The sequence below is a fragment of the Nerophis ophidion genome, linkage group LG11 (genome assembly GCF_033978795.1).
Source record: "Nerophis ophidion isolate RoL-2023_Sa linkage group LG11, RoL_Noph_v1.0, whole genome shotgun sequence".
NCBI classification, from domain to species: Eukaryota; Metazoa; Chordata; class Actinopteri; order Syngnathiformes; family Syngnathidae; genus Nerophis; species Nerophis ophidion.
Window position 1 is genome coordinate 21651590 of NC_084621.1, and position 21485 is coordinate 21673074.

Genomic DNA, 21485 nt, shown 5'->3' on the forward strand with positions numbered 1-21485 from the left:
GGTGCATGGGAGTTTGCCCAACCAGTCTACATGTGCTTTGTGGACTTGGAGAAGGCATTCGACCGTGTCCCTCGGGAAGTCCTGTGGGGAGTGCTCAGAGAGTATGGGGTGTCGGAATGTCTTATTGTGGCGGTCCGTTCCCTGTATGATCAGTGCCAGAGCTTGGTCCGCATTGCTGGCAGTAAGTCGGACACGTTTCCAGTGAGGGTTGGACTCCGCCAAGGCTGTCCTTTGTCACCGATTCTGTTCATAACTTTTATGGACAGAATTTCTAGGCGCAGCCAAGGCGTTGAGGGGTTCCGGTTTGGTGGCCACGGGATTAGGTCTCTGCTTTTTGCAGATGATGTAGTCCTGATGGCTTCATCTGGCCGGGATCTTCAGCTCTCTCTGGATCGGTTCGCAGCCGAGTGTGAAGCGACCGGAATGAGAATCAGCACCTCCAAGTCCGAGTCCATGGTTCTCGCCCGGAAAACGGTGGAGTGCCATCTCCGGGTTGGGGAGGAGACCCTGCCCCAAGTGGAGGAGTTCAAGTACCTAGGAGTCTTGTTCACGAGTGGGGGAAGAGTGGATCGTGAGATCGACAGGCGGATCGGTGCGGCGTCTTCAGTAATGCGGACGTTGTATCGATCCGTTGTGGTGAAGAAGGAGCTGAGCCGGAAGGCAAAGCTCTCAATTTACCGGTCGATCTACGTTCCCATCCTCACCTATGGTCATGAGCTTTGGGTCATGACCGAAAGGATAAGATCACGGGTACAAGCGGCCGAAATGAGTTTCCTCCGCCGGGTGGCGGGGCTCTCCCTTAGAGATAGGGTGAGAAGCTCTGCCATCCGGGAGGAGCTCAACGTAAAGCCGCTGCTCCTTCACATCGAGAGGAGCCAGATGAGGTGGTTCGGGCATCTGGTCAGGATGCCACCCGAACGCCTCCCTAGGGATGTGTTTAGGGCACGTCCAGCTGGTAGGAGGCCACGGGGAAGACCCAGGACACGTTGGGAAGACTATGTCTCCCGGCTGGCCTTGGAACGCCTCGGGATCCCCCGGGAAGAGCTAGACGAAGTGGCTGGAGATAGGGAAGTCTGGGCTTTCCTGCTTAGGCTGCTGCCCCCGCGACCCTGACCTCGGATAAGCGGAAGATGATGGATGGATGGATGGATGGAGAATAAAAAACTGAAAATTGACAACATATAAACGTCCCCCCCCCCTCTACATCCACATATTTTACAATCACACATTTACACACATTTACAATATTAACTATGAAGGCTTAAATCACTGAATATTGACAATATATAATCATCACCCCCCTATCCATCGACATATTTTACAATCACACATTTACAATATTAACTATGAAGGATAAAACACTGAATGTTGACAATATATAATCATCACCCCCCCCCCCCCCCCCCCGCGCCCCCCATATAGACATATTTTTTAGCGAAATTTGAACCCGAAGGGCGAGCACATGATACATTTTAAAACATATATGAGTTGGAAATAAGAGTAGACTACTCAAACATGGGCTGTTTTAATCATAACACATCTATTTTCAACATTATCATGACAAAAAAACAGTATTAAACGTATCAAAGGGTTAACACTTACATTCTCGTTTAGTGGGAGGGGTGTTGTTGATCACCCTTTTTTGCCAGTGCGTCCAAGTCTAGTTCCAGTTTTGTTGTGGCAATTCTCAAAAGAGTTCTTTGCTCAATTATTTTTTTATATTCAGTGGGCCAGATTAAAGGGACCAAAGAATAAGTGATTTACAATATTAACTATGTAGGATAAAACACTGACTATTGACAACATATAAATGTCCCCCCCTCCATATCCACATATAGGATTTTATGCTCTGTAGAAGTGGTGAAATTTACGTTTAAGTCGGCTCGTCCGGGATTTGAACCCGGAATCTCTCGCACCCTAAGCGAGAATCATACCCCTAGACCAACGAGTCATGAGAACTTAGGTCTTATAATGCTCATAAGAAACTGCAAAACACCGTCGCATAAAGAATATGGGATTTACAATATTTAACTATGAAGGATAAAACACTGAATATTGACAACATATGAACGTCACCCCCCCCCCCCCTCTCCATCAACATATTTTAGCGGAATATGAACTCAAAAGGCGAGCAGATGATGCATTTTAAAACATATATGTGTTCTAACTAAGAGTAGAACATATGAACGTCACCCCTCCTCTACATCCACATATTTTACAATCACACATTTACAATATTAACCTCGAAGGATGAAAAACACTGAATATTGACAACATGTTAACGTCACCCCCCCCCCCCCCCCCCCATCGACATATTTTACAAGCACACATCTACACACATTTACAATATTTACTATGAAGAATAAAACACTGAATATTGACAACAAGTGAACGTCACCCCCCCCCACCCCCCTCTATATAGATATATGTTACAATCACATATTTACACACATTTACAATATTAACTATGAGGGATAAAACACTGAATATTGACAACATAATCGGTACCCCAACCCCCCCCCCATGGACATATTTTACAATCACACATATTTTACAATCATACATTTACAATATTAACTATGAAGAATAAAATAATGAATACTGACAACATACAAACATCACCCCCCCCCCGCCCCCACGTAGACGTATTTTTGCGAAATTTGAACTCGAAGGGCGAGCACATGATGCCTTTTAAAACATACATGTGTTGAAACTAAGAGTAGACTACTCAAACATGGGCTGTTACAATCATAACACATCTATTTTTAACAATATCATAACAAAAAAACAGTATTAAACGTATCAAAGGATTAACACTTTCATTCTCGTTTAGTGGGAGGGGTGTTGTTGATCACTGTTTGTTGCCAGTTCGTCCAAGTCTAGTTCCAGTCAAAACAGATTTATGCTCAATTCTGTGTTTATATTTGGCGGGCCGAATTAAAGGGACCAACGGGCCGGATGTGGCCTCTGGGCCATAGCTTGCCCACCCCTGAGCTATAATGCAAAAGTAAGCATAAAAATTTCCCATAGATTATCTCCAGATATTTAAGGACTTACTTAGACATAAATCTGCAAACTGGATTGGACGTTCTGGAGAGGTGGTGTACTCTACTTTAAAGTGGGCTCGTCCGGGATTTGAAACCGGGACCTCTCGCACCCAAAGCGAGAATCATACCCCTAGACCAACGAGCCATGTGGAACACGGGTGTAATAACGCTGATAAGAAACTGCACAATACCGTCGCTTAAGAATATGGGATTTACAATATTAACTATGAAGGATAAAACACTGAATATTGACAACATATAAACCTTACCCCCCCTCTACATTCACATATTTTACAATCACACATTTAAACACATTTACATTATTAACTATAAAGGATAAAACACTGAATATTGACAACATTGAAACATCACCCCCCTATCCATCCACATATTTTACAATCACACATTTACAATATTTACTATGAAGGATAAAACACTGAATATTAACAATATATAATCCCCCACCCCACATAGACATATTTTAGCGAAATTTGAACTCGAAGGGCGAGCACATGATAAATTTTAATGAAGAAGGGCTCGCCCGGGAATTGAACCCAGGACCTCTCGCATCCTAAGCGAGAATCATACCCCTAGACCAAAAAACCATGTGGGATGCAGGTCTTATAACGCTAGTAAAAAACTGCACAATACCATCGCATTAAGAATATGGGATTTACAATATTAACTATGAATGATAAAACACTGAATATTGACAGCATATGAACGTCACCCCCCCTCTACATCGACCTATTTTAGCGGAATATGAACTCAAAAGCTAAGCAGATGATATATTTTAAAACAATGGGATAGGTTGATTGGCAACACTAAATTGGCCCTAGTGTGTGAATGTGAGTGTGAATGTTATCTGTCTATCTGTGTTGGCCCTGCGATGAGGTGGCGACTTGTCCAGGGTGTACCCCGCCTTCCGCCCGATTGTAGCTGAGATAGGCGCCAGTGACCCCTGCGACCCCAAAAGGGAATAAGCGGTAGAAAATGGATGGATGGACATGTGTTTGAATTAAGAGTAGACTACTCAAACATGGGCTGTTATAATCATAAAACATCTATTTTCAACAATATCATAACAAAAAAACAGTATTAAACGTATCAAAGGGTTAACACTTACATTCTCGTTTAGTGGGAGGGGTGTTGTTGATCACCCTCCGTTGCCAGTGCATCCAAGTCTAGTTCCAGTTTTGTTGTGGCAATTCTCAGAACTGATCTTTGCTCAATTCCTTTTTTATTTTCAGTGGGCCGGTTTAAAGGGACCAATGGGCCGGATGTGGCCCCTGGGCCATAGTTCAGCCACCCCTGAGCTATAATGCAGAAGACTGAATATATCCATCCATCCCATCCATTTTCTACCGCTTATTCCCTTTCGGGGTCGCCTATCTCAGCTACAATTGGGCGGAAGGCGGGGTACACCCTGGACAAGTCGCCACCTCATCGCAGGGCCAACACAGATAGACAGACAACATCCACACTCACATTCACACACTAGGGCCAATTTAGTGTTGCCAATCAACCTATCCCCAGGAGGAAGCCGGAGTACCCGGAGGGAACCCACGCATTCACGGGGAGAACATGCAAACTCCACACAGAAAGATCCCGAGCCTGGATTTGAACCCAGGACTGCAGGACCTTCGTATTGTGAGGCAGACGCACTAACCCCTCTGCCACCGTGAAGCCCAACACAGAGTCGAATCAGCTCAATTATTTTTCGTTTTTTCGACTGTATACTTACTTACACATGAAACTCCAAATTGGAATTGACCCTCCAAAGAGTTGGTGAACTATACAATAAATGGAGAAGGGCTCGCCCTGGATTTGAACCCGGGACCTCTCGCACCCTAAGCGAGAATCATACCCATAGACCAATGAGCCATGAGGGTCACAGGTCTTATAATGCCAATAAGAAACTGCACAATACCGTCGCATAAAAAGTTATGGATTTACACTATTAACTATGAAGGATAAAACACTGAATATTGACAACATATGAACGTCATCCCCCTCTCCATCCACATATTTTAGCGGAATATGAACTCAGAAGTCGAGCAGATGATGCATTTTAAAACATATATGTGTTGGAACTAAGAGTAGACTACTCAAACATCCATCCATCCATCCTTTTTCTACCGCTTATTCCCTTTTGGGGTCGCGGGGGGCGCTGGCGCCTATCTCAGCTACAATCGGGCGGAAGGCGGGGTACACCCTGGACAAGTCGCCACCTCATCGCACACTACTCAAACATGGGCTGTTATAATCATAACACATCTATTTTCAACAATATCATAACAAAGAAATGGTATTAAACGTATCAAAGGATTAACACTTTCATTCTCTTTTGGTGGGAGGGGTGTTGTTGATCACTGTTTGTTGCCAGTGTGTCCAAGTCTCGTTCCAGTTTTGTTGTGGCATATCTCAAAACAGATCTTTGCTCAATTCTTTTTTTATATTCAGTGGGCCGGATTAAAGGGACCAATGGGCCGGATGTGGCCCCTGGGCCGTAGTTTGGCCGCACCTCAGCTATAATGCAAAATACTGAATATAACAATATCCATATATTTTATCCCCAGTACTATTTATGAACTTAATTACACATAAAACTGCAAACTGGAATTGGCGCTCCAAAGAGTTGGTGAACTTTACATTAAATGAAAAAGGGCTCATCCGGGAGTTGAACCCGGGACCTCTCGCACCCTAAGCAAGAATCATACCCCTAGACCAACGAGCCACGTGAGACATTGGTCTTATAACGGTAGGAAGAAACTCCACTATACCGTCGCATAAAGAATATGGGATTTACAATATTAACTATGAAGGATAAAACACTGAATATTGACAATATATAATCATCACACCTCCCCCCCCCATATAGACATATTTTTTAGCGAAATTTGAACCCGAAGGGCGAGCACATGATACATTTTAAAACATATATGTGTTGGAAATAAGAGTAGACTACTCAAACATGGGCTGTTTTAATCATAACACATCTATTTTCAACAATATCATAACAAAAAAACAGTAATAAACGTATCAAAGGTTTAACACTTACATTCTCGTTTAGTGGGAGGGGTGTTGTTGATCACCCTTTTTTGCCAGTGCGTCCAAGTCTAGTTCCAGTTTTGTTGTGGCAATTCTCAAAAGAGTTCTTTGCTCAATTATTTTTTTATATTCAGTGGGCCAGATTAAAGGGACCAATGGGCCGGATGTGGCCCTTGCACCGTAGTTCGGCCACCCCTGAGCTATAATGCAAAAGACTGAATATAAAAATATTCATATAGTTTATCTCTCGAACTATTAAGGGACTTACTTACACATGAAACTGCAAACTGGATCCGATGCTCCAAAGAGCTGGTGAACTTTGCTTTAAATGAAGAAGGGCTCACCTAGGAATTGAACCCAGGACCTCTCGCACCCTAATCGAGAATCACACCCCTAGACTAACAAGCTATGTGGGATCCAAGTCTTATAACGCTAGTAAAAAACTTCACAATACCATCGCATAAAGAATATGGGATTTACAATATTAACTATGAAGGATAAAACACTGAATATTGACAACATATGAACGTCACCCCCCCTCTCCATCCACTTATTTTAGCGGAATATGAACTCAAAAGGCGAGCAGATGATATATTTTAAAACATACATGTGTTTGAAATAAGAGTAGACTACTCAAACATGGGCTGTTATAATCATAACACATCTATTTTCAACAATATCATAACAAAAAAACAGTATTAAACGTATCAAAGGGTTAACATTTACATTCTCGTTTAGTGGGAGGGGTGTTGTTGATCACCCTCCGTTGCCAGTGCATCCAAGTCTAGTTCCAGTTTTGTTGTGGCAATTCTCAAAACTGATCTTTGCTCAATTCGTTTTTTATTTTCAGTGGGCCGGCTTAAAGGGACCAATGGGTCGGATGTGGCCCCTGGGCCGTAGTTTGGCCGCGCCTCAGCTGTAATGCAAAAGACTGAATATAACAATATTCATATAGTTTATCCCCAGAACTATTTATGAACTTTATTACACATGAAACTGCAAACTGGAATTGGTGCTCCAAAGAGTTGGTGAATTTTACATTAAATGAAAAAGGGCTCGTCCGGGAGTTGAACCCGGGACCTCGCACCCTAAGCGAGAATCATACCCCTAGACCAACGAGCCATGTGAGATACTCGTCTTATAACGCTACGAAGAAACTGCACAATACCATCGCATAAAGAATATCGGATTTACAATATTAACTATGAAGGATAAAACACTGAATATTGACAACATATAAATGTCATCCCCCCTCTACTTCCACATATTTTACAATCACACATTTACAATAATAACCATGAAGGATGAAAAACACTGAATAATGACAACATGTGAACGTCACCCCCCCCCCCCCCCCCCCCCCCCCTCCATCGACATATTTAACAAGCACACATTTACACACATTTGCACTATTTACTATGTAGGATAAAACACTGAATATTGACAACAAGTGAGCGTCGCCCCCCCCCCCTACATAGACATATGTTACAATCACACAATTACACACATTTACAATATTAACTATGAAGGATAAAACACTGAATATTGACAACATATGATCGTTACCCCAACCCCCCCATGGACATATTTTACAATCACACATATTTTACAATCACACATATTTTACAATCATACATTTACAATATTAACTATGAAGAATAAAACACTGAATATTGACAACATACAAACATCACCCCCCCCCCCCCACATAGACATATTTTTGCGAAATTTGAACTCGAAGGGCGAGCACATGATGCATTTTAAAACATACATGTATTGAAACTAAGAGTAGACTACTCAAACATGGGCTGTTATAATCATAACACATCTATTTTCAACAATATCATAACAAAAAAACAGTATTAAAGGTATCAAAGGATTAACACTTTCATTCTCGTTTAGTGGGAGGGGTGTTGTTGATCACTGTTTGTTGCCAGTTCGTCCAAGTCTAGTTCCAGTCAAAACAGATCTTTGCTCAATTCTGTGTTTATATTTGGCAGGCCGGATTAAAGGGACCAACCGGCCAGATGTGGCCCCCGGGCCATAGCTTGCACACCCCTGAGCTATAATGCAAAATTAACCATAAAAATGTTCATATAGTTTATCCCCAGATCTATTTATGGACTTACTCATACATAAATCTGAAAACTGGATTTTACGCTCTGGAGAGCTGGTGAACTTAAATTGAAGTGGGCTCGTCCGGGATTTGAAACCAGGACCTCTCGCCCTCAAAGTGAGAATCATACCCCTAGACCAACGAGGCATGTGGGCTACATGTCTTAATATGCCAATAAGAAACTGCACAATACCGTCGCATTAACAATTATGGATTTACAATATTAACTATGAAGGATAGAGATGGGCTGCAACACACCCCGCGACCCCGAAAGGGACAAGCAGTAGAAAATGGTTAGATAGAGAGCGTCGTGAACATTAGCAGATGTCAACACGTTTACAAGTGTCTGTGTGATTAATATTACCTTACAATGGCGTTATTTTTGTATTGTTTCAGTTTTGTAAATTTTCCTAAACGTCAAAGTGGATTTATTGTTTAGCTGATTGGAGAGCTGACTTCCGCAGCTAGTGTTTTGTTTGATCATCCATTTTACTGCCGAGTGACAGGCACCGTTTGGTATGTAAATAAACATTTGCAAAATCTTTTAAATTGTTGTATAAAGTATCTGTGGCTTATGGTCCAGTGCGAATAATGTATGTAAAAATATTTATTACTTCAAAAATTTGGTGGATGCGACTAATAACGTTGCGCTTTATAGCCCGTAAAGTACGATACAATTGAAGATGAACAAAATAGTACGTACAAACAGTAGCAATAACAGCCCTGAGGAAGAAACCTAACTGTCAAACGGCGTGGCGGAGTGGGAGAGTGGCCGTGCGCAACCCGAGGGTCACTGGTTCAAATCCCACCTAGAACCAACCTCGTCACGTCCGTTGTGTCCTGAGCAAGACACTTCACCCTTGCTCCTGATGGGTGCTGGTTGGCGCCTTGCATGGCAGCTCCCTCCATCAATGTGTGTGTGAATGGGTAAATGTGGAAGTAGTGTCAAAGCGCTTTGAGTACCTTGAAGGTAGAAAAGCGCTATACAAGTACAACCCATTTATTTATTATTTATTTAATATTGACAACATATGAACGTCACCCCCCCTCTCCATCCACATATTTTAGCGGAATATGAACTCAAAAGGCGAGCAGATGATGCATTTTAAATCATTTTTGTGTTGGAACTAAGAGTAGACTACTCAAACATGGGCTGTTACAGTCATAACACATCTATTTTCAACAATATCATAACAAAGAAACGGTATTAAACGTATGAAAGGATTAACACGTTCATTCTCTTTTGGTGGGAGAGGTGTTGTTGATCACTGTTTGTTGCCAGTGCGTCCAAGTCTCAATCCAGTTTTGTTGTGCCATACATCAAAACAGATCTTTGCTCAATTCTGTGTTTATATTTGGCGGGCCGGATGTGGCCTCTGGGCCGTAGTCCGGCCACACCTGAGCTATAATGCAAAAGACTGAACATAACAATATTCATACAGTTTATCTCCAGAACTATTTATGGACTTAATTACACATGAAACTGCAAACTGGATTTAACGCTCCAAAGAAGTGGTGAACTTTATATTCAAAGAAGAAGGGCTCGTCCGAGAGCTGAAGATCCCGGTCAGATGAAGCCATCAGGACCACATCATCTGCAAAAAGCAGAGACCTAATCCTGCGGTTACCAAACCGGAACCCCTCAACGCCTTGACTGCGCCTAGAAATTCTGTCCATAAAAGTTATGAACAGAATCGGTGACAAAGGACAGCCTTGGCGGAGTCCAACCCTCACTGGAAATGTGTTCGACTTACTGCCGGCAATGCGAACCAAGCTCTGGCACTGATCGTACAGGGAACGGACCGCCATAATAAGACAGTCCGATACCCCATACTCTCTGAGCACTCCCCACAGGACTTCCCGAGGGACACGGTCGAATGCCTTCTCCAAGTCCACAAACCACATGTAGACTGGTTGGGCAAACTCCCATGCACCCTCAAGAACCCTGCCGAGAGTATAGAGCTGGTCCACAGTTCCACGACCAGGACGAAAACCACACTGTTCCTCCTGAATCCGAGGTTCGACTATCCGACGTAGCCTCCTCTCCAGTACACCTGAATAAACCTTACCGGGAAGGCTGAGGAGTGTGATCCCACGATAGTTGGAACACACCCCTCCAGTCCCCCTTCTTAAAGAGAGGAACCACCACCCCGGTCTGCCAATCCAGAGGTACCGCCCCCGATGTCCACGCGATGCTGCAAAGTCTTGTCAACCAAGACAGCCCCACAGCATCCAGAGCCTTAAGGAACTCCGGGCGGATCTCGTCCACCCCTGGGGCCTTGCCACCGAGGAGCTTTTTAACTACCTCAGCGACCTCAGCCCCAGAAATAGGAGAGTCCACCACAGATTCCCCAGGCACTGCTTCCTCATAGGAAGACGTGTTGGTTTGGATTGAGGAGGTCTTCAAAGTATTCCTTCCACCTATCCACAACATCCGCAGTCGAGGTCAGCAGAACACCATCCGCACCATACACGGTGTTGATAGTGCACTGCTTCCCCTTCCTGAGGCGACGTATGGTGGTCCAGAATCGCTTCGAACCCGTCCGGAAGTCGTTTTCCATGGCTTCCCCGAACTCTTCCCATGTCCGAGTTTTTGCCTCCGCGACCGCTGAAGCTGCACACCGCTTGGCCTGTCGGTACCTGTCCACTGCCTCCGGAGTCCTATGAGCCAAAAGGACCCGATAGGACTCCTTCTTCAGCTTGACGGCATCCCTCACCACTGGTGTCCACCAAGGGGTTTTAGGATTGCCGCCCCGACAGGCACCAACTACCTTGCGGCCACAGCTCCGATCTGCCGCCTCGACAATAGAGGTGCGGAACATGGTCCACTCGGACTCAATGTCCAGCACCTCTATTTATGGACTTACTTATAGATCAATCTGAAAACTGGATTTTGCGTTCTGGAGAGCTGGTGAACTTTACATTTAAGTGGGCTCGTTCGGGATTTGAACCCGGGACCTCTCGCACCCAAAGTGAGAATCATACCCCTAGACCAACAAGCCATGTGGGTTGCAGGTCTTAATATGCCAATAAGAAACTGCACAATACCGTCGCATAAACAATTATGGATTTACAATATTAACTATGAAGGATAAAACACTGAATATTGACAACATATGAACGTCACCCCCCCCCTCTCCATCCACATATTTTAGCGTAATATGAACTCAAAAGGCGAGCAGATGATGCATTTTAAAACATATATGTGTTGGAACTAAGAGTAGACTACTCAAACATGGGTTGTTACAGTCATAACACATCTATTTTCAACAATATCATAACAAAGAAACGGTATTAAACGTATGAAAGGATTAACACTTTCATTCTCTTTTGGTGGGAGGGGTGTTGTTGATCACTGTTTGTTGCCAGTGCGTCCAAGTCTCAATCCAGTTTTGTTGTGGCATATCTCAAAACAGATCTTTGCTCAATTCTGTGTTTATATTTGGCGGGCCGGATGTGGCCTCTGGGCCGTAGTCCGGCCACACCTGAGCTATAATGCAAAAGACTGAACATAACAATATTCATACAGTTTATCTCCAGAACTATTTATGGACTTAATTACACATGAAACTGCAAACCGGATTTAACGCTCCAAAGAAGTGGTGAACTTTATATTCAAAGAAGAAGGGCTCGTCCGGGATTTGAAACCGGGACCTCTCGCACCCAAAGCGAGAATCATACCCACTGACCAACGAGCCACATGGATTACTGGTCTAATAACGCTGATAAGAAACTGCACAATACCGTCACATAAAGAATATGGGATTTACAATATTAACTATGAAGGATAAAACACTGAATATTGAAAACATGTGAACGTCACCCCCCCCCCCCCCTCTCCCCTCCATCGACATATTTTCCAAGCACACATTTACACACATTTACAATATTAACTATGAAGGATAAAAAACTGAAAATTGACAACATATGAACGTCATAGAAGGGCAAGCTTATGATGCATTTTAAAACATATATGTGTTGGAAATAAGAGTAGACTACTCAAACATGAGCTGTTATAATCATAACACATTTATTTTCAACAATATCATAACAAAAAAACGGTATGAAACGTATCAAAGGATTAACACTTACATTCTCGCTTAGTGGGACAGTGGGGCGCAGTGGGAGAGTGGCCATGCGCAACCCGAGTGTCCTTGGTCCAAATCCCACCTAGTACCAACCTTGTCATGTCACCCTTGCTCCTGATGGGTGCTGGTTGGCGCCTTGCATGGCAGCTCCCTCCATCAATGTGTGAATGTGTGTGTGAATGGGTAAATGTGGATGTAGTGTCAAAGCGCTTTGAGTACCTTGAAGGTAGAAAAGCGCTATACAAGTACAACCCATTTATTAGTGGGAGGGGTGTTGTTGATCACCCTTTGTTGCCAGTTCGTCCAAGTCTAGTTCCAGTCAAAACAGATCTTTGCTCAATTCTGTGTTTATATTTGGCGGGCCGGATTAAAGGGACCAACAAGCCGGATGTGGCCTCCGGGCCATAGCTTGCCCACCCCTGAGCTATAATGCATAAGTAAGCATAAAAATATTCATATAACTTATCTCCAAATTTATTTATGGACTTACTTACAAAAAAAAAAAATGCAAGCTGGATTGGACATTTTGGAGGGGTGGTGAACTTTCCTTTATAGTGGTCTCATCCGGGATTTGAACACGGGACCTCTCGCACCCAAAGCAAGAATCATACCCCTAGACCAACAAGTCACGAGGTAAATAGATCTAATAACGCTGATAAGAAACTGCACAATACCGTCGCATAAAGAATATGGGATTTACAATATTTACTATGGAGGATAAAACACTGAATATTGACAACATATAAACGTCCCCCCCACCCCTCTACATCCACATATTTTACAATGACACATTTACACACATTTACAATATTAACTATGAAGGCTAAAACACTGAATATTGACAACATTAAAACATCCATCGACATATTTTACAATCACACATTTACAATATTAATTATGAAGGATAAAACACTGAATATTGACAACATATGAACGTCACATCCCCCCCTCCCCCTTACATAGACATATCTTTGCGAAATTTGAACTCGAACGGCGAGCATATGATGCATTTTAAAACACATATGTGTTGGAAATAAGAGTAGACTACTCAAACATGGGCTGTTATAATCATAACACATCTATTCTTAACAATATCATAACAAAAAAACAGTATTAAACTTGACAAAGGGTTAACACTTACATTCTCGTTTAGTGGGAGGGGTGTTGTTGATCACTGTTTCTTGCCAGTTCGTCCAAGTCTAGTTCCAGTCAAAACAGATCTTTGCTCAATTCTGTGTTTATATTTGGCGGGCAAAGATCTGTTTTGACTGGAATTAGACTTGGACGAACAGGCCGGATGTGGCCCCCGGGCCATAGCTTGCCCACCCCTGAGCTATAATGCCAAAGAGTGAGCATAAAAATATTCATATAATTTATCTCCAGAACTATTTAGGGACTTACTTACACATAAATCTGCAAACTGGATTTGACGTTCTAGAGCAGTGGTTCTCAACCTTTTTTCAGTGATGTACCCCCTGAGGAACATTTTTTAATTCAAGTACCCCTTAATTAGAGCAAAGCATTTTTGGTTGCAAAAAAAAGAGATAAAGAAGTATAATAAAGCACTATGTGTAACCGGTGGTCTTTTCCTCCGCGTTGTGTGTGATTAATGGAACACGACCGACACCATAGTTTTCTCCTCTGCACTTTACTGATAATACAGAATACAATTGTCATCAAAAACTTTCTGCCATTGTCGAGGCCCTCTCCTGTTATTGTGGACAAAAAGGGAAATTGGAGGGCGTGTCCAACGCATATAAAAAGACAGGTGTCACAGTAATTATTGCAGTAGGAGGGACAACGAGACAATGGTTCCACAATGACAAAACATCAAACAACATTCAGGTATTTACATGTAACTTACATATTTTGTGTGATTATAAAACATTAGAAAACACATTATTCACAAGACGAAATTGACCCTGTTACATATGTCATCAGATTCTGATTTATTAAATTGTATAACAGTGCAAAATATTGCTCATTTGTTGTGGTCTTTCTTGAACTATTTGGAAAAAAAGATATAAAAATAACAAAAAACTTGTTGAAAAATAAACAAGTGATTCAGTTATAAATGAAGATTTCTACACATAGAAGTAATCATCAACTTAAAGTCCCCTCTTTGGGGATTATAATATAGATCCATCTGGTTTCATGAACTTAATTCTAAACATTTCTTCACAAAAAAAGAATATTTTAAACATAAATTATATGTATGGAACATGTCCACAAAAACTCTAGCTGTCAACACTGAATATTGCATTGTTGCATTTCTTTTCACACTTTATGAACTTACATTCATATTTTGTTTAAGCATTATTCAATTAATATATTTATAAAGGATTTTTGAATTGTTGCTATTTTTAGAATATTTTTGGGAAACCTTCAAGTACCCCCAGGGATACACGTACCCCCATTTGTGAACCACTGCTGGTGAACTTTACATTTAAATGGGCTCGTCCGGTATTTGAACCTCGGACCTCTCGCACCCTAAGCGAGAATCATACCCTTAGACCAACGAGCCACGGGGATACAGGTCTTATACACTGATAAGAAACTGCACAATCCCGTCACATAAATAATATGAGATTTACAATATCAACTATGAAGGATAAAACACTTAATATTGACAACATGTGAACATCACCCCCCCTCTACATCCACATATTTTACAATCACACATTTACACACATTTACAATATTAACTATGAAGGATAAAACACTGAATATTGACAATATATAAACATCATAACCTCCCCCTCTACATTGACATATTTTAGCGAAATTTGAACTCGAAGGGCGAGCACATGATGCATTTTAAAACATACATGTGTTAAAACTAAGAGTAGACTACTCAAACATGGGCTGTTTTAATCATAAAACATCTATTTTCAACAATATCATAACAAAAAAACGGTATTAAACTCTATCAAAGGATTAACACTTTTCATTCACTTTTAGTGGGAGGGGTGTTGTTGATCACTGTATCTTGCCAGTTCGTCCAAGTCTAGTTCCAGTCAAAACAGATCTTTGCTCAATTCTGTGTTTTTATTTGCCGGGCCGGGTTAAAGGGACCAACGGGCCGGATGTGGCCCCCGGGTCATGGCTTGCCCACTCCTGAGCTATAATGCAAAAGTAAGCTTGAGTGAGCATAAAAATATTCACATATTTTATCCCCAGAAACATTTGTGGAGTTACCTACACATAAATCTGCAAACTGGATATAATGCTCTGGAGAGCTGGTGAACTTTATGGTTAAATGGGCTCGTCCGGGATTTGAACCCGGGACCTCTCGCACCCAAAGCGAGAATCATACCCCTAGACCAACAAGCCACGAGTACCTAGGTCTTATAATGCTAATAAGAAACTGCACAACACCGTCGCATAAAGAATATGGGATTTACAATATTAACTATGAAAGATAAAACCCTGAATTATGTCAGTTTATAAACCTTACCCCCCCTCTACATCCACATATTTTACAATCACACATTTACAATATTTACTATGCAGGATAAAACACTTAATATTGACAACATATGAACGTCACCACTCCTCTACATCCACATATTTTACAATCACACATTTACAATATTAACCATGAAGGATAAAACACTTAATATTGACAACATATGAACGTCAGCCCCCCCCCCTCTACATCGACATATTTTACAATCACACATTTAAAATAGTAACCATGAAGGATAAAACACTGAATATTGATTACATATAAACGTCACCCCCCGTCCATTGACATATTTTACAATCACACATTTATACACGTTTACAATAGTAACTATGAATGATAAAACACTGAAAATTGACAACATTCAAACCTAACCCCCCCTCTACATCGACATATTTTAGCAAAATATGAACTCAAAGGGCGAGCACATGATGCATTTTAAAACATACATGTGTTGAAACTAAGAGTAGACTACTCAAACATGTGCTGTTATAATCACAACACATCTATTTTCAACAATATCATAACAAAAAAACATTATTAAACGTATCAAAGCATTAACACTTACATTCTCGTTTAGTGGGAGGGGTGTTGTTGATCACCGTTTGTTGCCAGTGTGTCCAAGTCTCGTTCCGGTTTTGTTGTGGCAATTCTCTAAACAGATCTTTGCTCAATTCTTTTTTTATATTCAGTGGGCCGGATTAAAGGGATCAATGGGGCCGGATGTGGCCCCTGGACCGTAGTTTGGCTACACCTGAGCTATAATGCAAAAGACTGAATATAACAATATATATATAGTTTATCCCCAGAACTATTTATGGACTTACTTGCACATGAAACTGCAAACTGAAACTGATGCTACAAAGAGTTGGTTAACTTTACATTAAATGAAGAAGGGCTCATCTGGGACTTGAGCCCAGGACCTCTAACACCCTAAGCGAGAATCATACCCCTAGACAAACGAGCCACGTGGGATTCAAGTTTTATAACGCCAGTAAGAAACTGCAAAATACCATCGCATAAAGAATATGGGATTTACAATATTAACTATGAAGGATAAAACACTGAATATTGACAACATGTGAACGTCACCCCCCCCCCCCCGACCCCCCCGTTACATCGACATATGTTACAATCACACAATTACACACATTTACAATATCAACAATGAAGGATAAACACTGAATATTGACAACATATAATCGTTAGCCCCCCCACCCCCACCCCACCCCATATACATATTTTACAATCACACATATTTTACAATTACAAACATTTACAATATTAACTATGAAGGATTAAACACTGAATATTGACAACATATGAACGTCACCCCCCCCCCAACCCCCTTACATAGACATATGTTTGCGAAATTTGAACTCGAAGGGTGAGCAGATGATGCATTTTAAAACATACATGTGTTGAAACTAAGAGTACACTACTCAAACATGGGCTGTTACAATCATAACACATCTTATTTCAACAATATCATAACAAAAAAACAGTATTAAACGTATCAAAAGATTAACACTTACATTATCGTTTAGTGGGAGGGGTGTTGTTGATCACTGTTTGTTGCCAGTTCGTCCAAGTCTAGTTCCAGTCAAAACAGATCTTTGCTCAATTCTGTGTTTATATTTGGCGGGCCGTATTAAAGGGACCAACAGGCCAGTTGCGGCCCCCGGGTCATAGTTTGCCCACCCCTGAGGTATAATGCAAAATAGTGAGTATAAAAGTATTCATGTAGTTTATCTAATGAACTATTAAGGGACTTACTTACACATGAAACTGCAAACTGGATTTGATGCTCCAAAGAGATGGTGAACTTTACATTAAATGAAGAAGGGCTCGTCCGGGACTTGAACCCGGGACCTCTCGCACCCTAAGCGAGAATCATACCCCTAGACCAACGATCCATGTGGGAAAAGAGTCTTATAACGCTACTAAGAAACTGCACAATACCATCGCATAAAGAATATGGGATTTACAATATTAACTATGAAGGATAAAACACTGAATATTGACAACATACGAACGTCATTCCTCCTCTACATCGACATATTTCAGCGGAATATGAACTCAAAAGGCGAGCAGATGATGCATTTTAAATCATATATCTGTTAGAACTAAGAATACACTACTCAAACATGGGCTGTTTTAATGATAACACATCTGTTTTCAACAATATCATAACAAAAATACAGTATTAAACGTATCAAAGGATTAACACTTTCATTCTCTTTTAGTGGGAGGGGTGTTGTTGATCACCGTTTGTTGCCAGGGTGTCCAAGTCTCATTCCAGTTTCATTGTGGCAATTCTCAAAACAGATCTTTGCTCAATTCTGTGTTTATTTGGCGGGCCGGATTAAAGGGACCAACGGGCCTGTTGCGGCCCCCGGGCCATAGCTTGCCCACCCCTGAGCTATAATGCAAAAGAGTGAGTACAAAAATATTCATATAGCTTATCTCCAGAACTATTAATGGAACTAATTACACGTTAAACTGCAAACTGGTTTTGATATTTCAAAGAGCTGGTGAACATTACAATAACTTCGGCTCGTCCGGGATTTGAACCTGGGACTTCTCGAGAATCATACCCCTAGACCAACGAGCCATGTGGGTTACAGGTCTTATAATGCTAAAAAGAAACTGCACAATACCGTCGCATAAACACTATGTGATTTACAATATTAACTATGAAGGATAAAACACTCAATTTTGACAACATACGAACGTCATTCCTCCTCTCCATCGACGTATTCTAGCGGAATATGAACTCAAAAGGCGAGCAGATGATGCATTTTAAAACATACATGTGTTAGAACTAAGAGTAGACTACTCAAACATGGGCTGTTACAATCATAACACATCTATTTTCAACAATATCATATCAAAAAAACAGTATTAAACGTATCATTCTCTTTTAGTGGGAGGGGTGTTGTTGATCACTGTTTGTTGCCAGTGCGTCCAAGTCTCGTTCCAGTTTTGTTGTGGCAATTCTCAAAACAGATCTTTGCTCAAATCTTTTTTTATATTCAGTGGGCCGGCGGATTAGATGGACCAATGGGCCCGATGTGGCCCCTGGGCCGTAGTTTTGCTACATCTGAGCTGTAATGCAAAAGACTAAATATAACAATATCCATACAGTTTATGCCCAGAACTATTTATGGACTTAATTACACATGAAAATTTAAACTGGAATTGACGCTACAAAGAGTTGGTGAACTTTACATTAAATAAGGAAAGGCTCATTCGGGATTTGAACCCAGGACCTCTCGCACCCAAAGCGAAAATCATACCCCTAGACTAACGAGCCACGAGGATTAAAGGTCTGATAACGCTGATAAGAAACTGCACAATACCGTAGCATAAAGAATATGGGATTTACAATATTAACTAAAACACTGACAACATATGAACGTCACCCCCCCTCTACATCCACATATTTTACAATCAAGGGAAATGCAACAGAAAAAATCCTTTTCAATCTATATCCACATGATTAGACTGCAAAGACAAGATGTTTAACGTTAGAACTGGAAAACGTTGTTATTTTTTGCAAATATTAGCTCATTTGGAATTTGATGCATGCAACATGTTTGAAAAAAGCTGGCACACGTGGCAAAAACGACTGAGAAAGTTAAGGAATGCTCATCAAACACTTATTGGGAACATCCCACAGGTGAACAGGCTAATTGGGAACAGGTGGGTGCCACGATTGGGTATAAAAGCAGCTTCCGTAAAATGCTTTGTCGTTCACAAACAAGGACGGGGGCGAGGGTCACCACTTTGTCAACAAATGCTTGAGCAAATTGTTTAAGAACAACATTTCTCAACCAGCTATTGTAAGGAATTTCGAGATTTCACCATCTACGGTCTGTAATATCGTCAAAATGTTCAAAGAATCTGGAGAAATCACTGCACGTAAGCCATGATATTACAGATCTTGGACCCCTAAGGCGGTACTGCATCAAAAAGTGACTTAAGTGTGTAAAGGATATCACCACATGGGCTCAGGGACACTTCAAAAACTATTGTCAGTAACTACAGTTTGTTGTTAAATCTGTAAGCGCAAGTTAAAACTCTATTATGCAAAGCCAAAGCCATGTATCAGCAACATCCAGAAACGCCGCTGGCTTCCATGGGCCCGAGCTCATCTCAGATGGACTGATGCAAAGTGGGAAAGTGTTCCATGGTCTGACGAGTCCAACTTTTTGGAAACTGTGGACGTTGTGTCCTCCAGACCAAAGAGGAAAAGAACCATCCGGATTATTATAGGCGCAAAGCATGTGTGATGGTATGAGGGTGTATTAGTGCCCAAGGCATGTGTAACTTACACATCTGTGAAGGCACCATTAATGCTGAAAGGTACATACAAGTTTTGGACCAAGAAAAGTTAACATGGACGCCCCTGCTTATTTTCAGCAAAAAGATGCCAAGCCACATGTTACAACAGCTTGGCTTCATAGTAAAAGAGTTCGGTTTTTATTTACCATTTACCCAAGGTGGTAACTTCACTGCTTTTGGGGTTTGGTACTTCCTCCGACTTCATGGTGGGGATGACAAAATAATGTCCTCTGATGAACGCTTTTGCAACACAAACCAAATAATGAACATGCACTTGTGATAATGACCATGCTGAGGAAGAAAGAAAAAGCTTGTTTCTTCAGACGTCATTCACCAGCACAAGCATTCAATCACACTCCATAGAACATATATACGTATACATATATACATTGATGTATGTATGTATATATGTGTAACTGACAATAGTATCAATTCAAAGTGGATTGTTTTGAGCAGTAGAAAAACAAATAAAAACATAAAAGGCATGCCTTATCAGAGAAAGATTTGCAGCTGCTGCCATCTAGTGGCTGAAATTATCACATCTCATCAAAGACACAAATGCCATCAACATGCTTTTTGACAAGTTTAATCAGTGTTCGGTTCTGACGTTGATTCAACCATTGAAATTTGGTCATTTCACAACCAATCCTTTATAACACAAATACAACGTTGAAACAACATGCTTTTTGACAACATTTAATCAATGTTGGGTTCTGACATTGATTCAACCATTGAAATTTGGTCATTCTCCAACCAATATTGTATAACCCGAATACAACATTGAAACATCATGCTTTTTGACAACGTTTAATCAATTTCAGGCTATAACGTTGATTTGACCATCAAATTTTGGTCATTTCCCAACCAATATTCTACAACACAAATACAACGTTGAAGCAACAAACTTTTTGGCAACCTTTAATCAATGTTGGGTTCTGACGTTGATTCAACCATTGAAATTTGGTCATTCTCCAACCGATATTGTATAACCCAAATACAACATTGAAACAAAATGCTTTTTGACGACGTTTAATCAATTTCAAGCTGTGACTTGGATTTGACCATTGAAGTTTGGTCATTTCCCAAACAATATTCTACAACACAAATACAACGTTGAAGCAACATACTTTTTGCCAACCTTTAATCAATGTTGGGTTCTGACGTTGATTCAACCATTGAAATTTGGTCATTTCCCAACCAATGTCCTACAACACAAATACAACGTTGAAACAACATGCTTTTTGACGACGTTTAATCAATGTCGGGTTCTGACGTTGATTCGACCATTGATATTTGGTAATTTCCCAAACAATATTCCACAACGCTAATACAACATTGAAACAACATGTTTTTTGACAAGATTTTATCAA

General features: G+C 41.1%; 7 non-coding genes across 7 annotated transcripts; all 7 read right to left on the minus strand.

Annotated features, from left to right (window-relative positions):
* Window positions 1–1879: 1879 nt before the first annotated feature.
* trnap-agg (transfer RNA proline (anticodon AGG)) lies at window positions 1880–1951 on the minus strand. Its single transcript has one exon. It is a non-coding gene; the product is annotated as a tRNA-Pro (tRNA).
* A 1169-nt stretch (window positions 1952–3120) lies between these two features.
* trnap-ugg (transfer RNA proline (anticodon UGG)) lies at window positions 3121–3192 on the minus strand. Its single transcript has one exon. It is a non-coding gene; the product is annotated as a tRNA-Pro (tRNA).
* A 2520-nt stretch (window positions 3193–5712) lies between these two features.
* Window positions 5713–5784, minus strand: trnap-agg (transfer RNA proline (anticodon AGG)). The gene has a single exon. It is a non-coding gene; the product is annotated as a tRNA-Pro (tRNA).
* A 1366-nt stretch (window positions 5785–7150) lies between these two features.
* On the minus strand, window positions 7151–7220 carry trnap-agg (transfer RNA proline (anticodon AGG)). The gene has a single exon. It is a non-coding gene; the product is annotated as a tRNA-Pro (tRNA).
* An 8343-nt stretch (window positions 7221–15563) lies between these two features.
* On the minus strand, window positions 15564–15635 carry trnap-ugg (transfer RNA proline (anticodon UGG)). The gene has a single exon. It is a non-coding gene; the product is annotated as a tRNA-Pro (tRNA).
* A 1977-nt stretch (window positions 15636–17612) lies between these two features.
* On the minus strand, window positions 17613–17684 carry trnap-agg (transfer RNA proline (anticodon AGG)). The gene has a single exon. It is a non-coding gene; the product is annotated as a tRNA-Pro (tRNA).
* Window positions 17685–19012: 1328 nt separating this feature from the next.
* trnap-ugg (transfer RNA proline (anticodon UGG)) lies at window positions 19013–19084 on the minus strand. The gene has a single exon. It is a non-coding gene; the product is annotated as a tRNA-Pro (tRNA).
* Between the last annotated feature and the right edge of the window lie 2401 nt (window positions 19085–21485).